Source organism: Pinus tabuliformis, chromosome 7 (assembly GCF_031772625.1).
Source record: "Pinus tabuliformis cultivar Carrire ecotype Pingquan chromosome 7, CPIR1, whole genome shotgun sequence".
In the NCBI taxonomy this organism is placed as follows: Eukaryota; Viridiplantae; Streptophyta; class Pinopsida; order Pinales; family Pinaceae; genus Pinus; species Pinus tabuliformis.
The window spans coordinates 543,206,709-543,211,208 of NC_142293.1; the positions used below are offsets into that span (position 1 = coordinate 543,206,709).

The following is a 4,500-nucleotide window of genomic DNA, read 5'->3' on the forward strand; positions in this document are numbered from 1 at the left end:
ATGGTTTTAAGTTTTGTATTCCCAGGTCGCCATTCCTTGTTTGGGGTCAGCCAGATTGGTTTTGACTCTGCTTCAGAGTGGCGCATTGGATATGGAGTTGTTTAGGCTACTTGCTTGACTAGTTATCCATTTCCAATATTAAGAAATTTAAATGTGACCTTTCATTCAAGGGTGAAAAATTCATTGTCCTTTACATCATGTTTAAATGGCATTTACAAGGCACTGAAGATTTTTAGTTTATTCCTGTCTGTGTCGCAGAGCATTCTTAGTGCAGACCTTTGGTTTTTGAAATGATGCCCAACTAGTGAAGGCCTGTGCCTTTGTTTTTTTTCCTTTCTTGCAAATGCTACTTCAATTAATTGGAAACGTTAACATTTTACAATTATGCAGTCATTATTGGGTTTAAGGAGGAAATGCAAACTCTGCGAAACTACTGAAGGAAGTCTTGTATAAAAAATTACATTAGCAATTTACAAATATGCAGCCACTCTCGGGTTCAAGGAGGAAATGCAAGTTCTGCAAAACTACAGAGGAAAATCTCATATTCAAAATTCAACATGCTAAAACAAAATTGACGCTTGTAAATACTAAAGACTAACCCATCTAAACTTTAAAGATAGAAATGGTGTAACAAAAAACAAAAAAATGGAACTAAAGTCCAAAGTTTATGAGTCTAAATAATACTTATTAATGTATATCTATTAGTACAAGCACAAAAGCAAACAAGTCTTTTATGAATAAAAAGATAATTGCCTTGCATATGCCAAAAATTCTTTATAGGAAGATACCAATAACTTTAATAGGCTACCCTAGTTAGATTCTATGCTTAGTAATAAATTGAAAAATGCAGAGAAATCTGCCCCGAACAAGTCTAAAAAAAGCAAATTCTTTCTAAAATGCATGCTGGATTATACATCCACAGGTAAACACCGCCACGCTTGATTTAATAAAATGGAAACTGCATTAAAAAGGCAACGAAAATGACGGCACGAGCACGGTGAAATCGTTTGAGTGTGAGAGACCATATTGAAGGTTATTGGATCCAAATATGCCCAGGTTTTAAAACTTTTACTTCGGCGACAATTGACTTGACGAAATATAACAGGAAAAAATATTAGTAGGAAAGAAACGATGCTAAAAATATATATAGTACATACATTATATGTCCAAAACTATAACCGTAAATTTATTTTATTTTTTTATTCTTTACTCCAGTCCCAGGATCCGAGGATTGAGCCATGTGGAACCAAATATTTAAACAATGAAACATGTTGAGAACCATCTGGGCTCCTCACGAGGGCACGAACTTATTTCCAGAACACGAAGGCCACTTGCCTCATGACCCTATTTTCCAGAAAACAAAATGCAATACGTGGATGAATACCATGCAATACGTGGATGGATTAGCAACGTTCCTTCCAGGTTTTCTATAGTTCAAATTGTGTTTAAGAATTTTTTTAGCATTGACCACTCCGTCCCTGGTGCCTGTTTCAGATTCAGCGAGCAATCATCTTTGCAGGCACTACAGCCTTCTCTTCTGCAGATTCAGCAAGCAATCATCTTTGTGGGCACTACAGCCTCCTCTTCTGCAATGGATTCCAAAGATCAAATTTTTCCAACATCTGAAGCCGGCACTTCCAAGTTGTAAGCAATCTGGCTCTCGAATTTGAAGATTTCACAATTAAAGAAATTGTGACGATGAAATTGATTTTTATTTCTTATTCTGAGTTTTTATTTCTTATTCTGAGCAAATTGATTTACTCGACAGAGAGATTTAGAGAAGGTTTGCTCAGCATGGATAGTGGGATGTTGGAATGGCAATGGGATTTTTGGTCATCACCGAACATGATATTGGATGCTCTCGGTTTGTGACTGAAACAACAACGGCTAAAGATGATTTCACTTGGTTAAAGGTGAGAATTCATCGTACAGACAAGCCTATTCAACTCTCATAGCTCGATGGCTTTTTGACTGAGCTTGGCATGCTGGTAAGTAAGGTGGTTGGCCAGGATAGTGGCAATGGCTTGGCATGAGGTGCGACATGCATAATGCAGAGAAAGGCGAACTTATTATGTTGAAATAACAGAATGCCAACCCTTGTTATGTTGAAAGAACAGAATGCCAACCCGGTAGGGAACCCACTTGCTACTTTGCTGGCGCTTGAGAATAACTTCAATACAGGGGCAGTCGAACTTGCAACTTCTAGCCTAGCTGGGGCTAGTCAGTGCCAGAAGGGCAGTTGATAGTCAATCATAGCCAGTGCTCATTACCTTTGCCGAAAGGTAATAATCTAATAATCTGGTAATATTCTGCATGTAAGAATTTCCAAAAGCACAGTCATTAATAACCTCTTAATATTCTGCATGTAAGAACTTCCATACATTTTTTGTCTGCACAGGTATGTTTTTTCACAGTGAATCTAATTATATACTTCAGATTTAACATGGATACAATCTGAACATTGATACAATAGGTAGAGTTGAAGGAAAGAAAAACGTAATGAAAAGTAATTGGTTTGCACGAAACCTGTTACGGCCCCAAAACATAAACCCTAAAGAGTCGATTTTCAGGAAATTAATGACAGAAAAGCAATGAATTGAATACTGACCGCGAAATGGGAGAGATTGACAATGGTCCAGGCGGTGCCAGCAGTGCATCCGAATAGACAGAGTACGATGATCCATGTGAAGAAGAGTATGAGAATGTAATTTCGAAATCATACCAAGTCCTGTAGGGTCAAGAAAAACCAATACAAGGACAGAGGGGGATATGACCTAGAATAATTCATTCAAAACTGTCATAAAGTCGTAAACATCAGTACTGGAAAAAGGGAAACCCCAATACAGGTCGAGAACGAGTGTCACGAGCCGATAGGAAGGTAGCCTGTCACAGATAGACTAAAACGGAAGTAAATCTGTGGAGGAAACTGGTCCTACCCCGACCATGGGCCACAAAATAAGAAATTAGAAACAACAGGTCAAAACCAGAGGCCGCTTTCACCACATCAAAGGAAAATCATTTCTGGTAACGCTATTCGCAAATGATGAAGGAGAAAAAAAACAATGAATAGAGAGATTCCTAATCAACAGTACCGCCCTCATTCTTAACGCAGACATTTAGCACTCGAATCGGAAAACCAGGCGATAAGAGTCAACGAGGTAATGTAGGCAAAGGGTTTCACATACCTATAGACAAATGAACCCATGACGCGACCAGGGCTTGCATCTCGTCACACCTGACCAGTCCCTCTTTCCTGTTAACACAAAGAAAAATGGAGATTAGCATCCGAAACATATTCTACAGCTCAATTGGAAGCAAATAAACCCAAGACATCAAGGCAGTAAAACAAGCCGTGGAGTTACAGGACCCCCCAATTTTTCGGGACGAGGAGGCTTTTCGGGGGCGAGGAGGCGAGGGAGGGGAATCTGCAGCTTGACGGACCAAGCCGAAACCAGTGGCGGAGAGGCTCTTCTGACCAAATCGAACACCAACAAGCAGGTAAGTTGCTTTAATGCAACCGCTGCAGTGCATGCAGCCTGCATGCTGAACACTTGCCGCCCCCTGCATGCTGAACACTTGCCGCCGGAGAATATGCCAAACCTTAGCATATGCCTGTTTGCAGAAACCTTAGCATATGAATTGATGAATTAATGTTAGCATTAAAATCAGACCACTGACGGTCACAGCGAAACATACACGCCTATTTCCGAAATAACCTAAGCTTTGGCCTCTCCCGCCCCGGGAAGAGGCCAAATAAGATGGCAGTCCTTTGGCATCCTGGCGGGGAGGGCAGACATCCTTGAAAACTTGATCTAATCGCCAAACAGCACTCCGAATTACTAAAAATCGATTCCTAAAAGGGGTGAAGTAATGCTATCTAGGGGTCATATCGATTACTATAGTCCCTGCCGGATGCCAGATGGCAGGGACTAATAAAGTATATATATGTTGGATACAATAGAAATACTTGTTAAATCCATGTGTATGTCCTTAATGTGTTGTATAGAGGAACTCTTGCCAGCATTGTTCATTTTACTTTTACTTTAAAAAAGAAAACATATATTTGTAAGAAACCAATCTATACTATAAACTTTCTAATTCAAATTTGGAACAAAGTATATATATGTTTAATACATGTAAATTTTAAAATCAATCTTGGGTTCCACATTTACTTGAAGAATCCTTGTCTATCCACTATATCTCCATCTTCTTGATGTAAGTTTTGCCTTGTAAGTGAACTCTAGACATGTAATAATTAATTATTATTACACCGGGCCATTCCAATGTGGAGCATTTATATGATATGCCAACTTCCTTATAGTTTAGGTTCTTGCTATATCCATGCTTAATTTTTTTTTATATTCGTGTGGGTCCTCACACCAGTGGTCGAGCATGAAAACCACAATTCTAACCCATCCGTGTGACGAGGTCATAAATGGACATTCAATATGTTTCAAGATAGTCACACGGTTAGGGAGGCTTGGGGGATCAATTGATCAG

The 4,500-nt window shown here is 39.2% G+C and overlaps 1 long non-coding RNA gene across 1 annotated transcript; it reads right to left on the minus strand.

Moving 5' to 3' along the window:
• Positions 1–2,805: 2,805 nt before the first annotated feature.
• Positions 2,806–3,370, minus strand: LOC149248475 (uncharacterized). Its single transcript, XR_016265741.1, has 2 exons — positions 3,186–3,370; positions 2,806–2,897 (listed from the first exon to the last, which is right to left on the minus strand). It is a non-coding gene; the product is annotated as an uncharacterized LOC149248475 (long non-coding RNA).
• Positions 3,371–4,500: the final 1,130 nt, after the last annotated feature.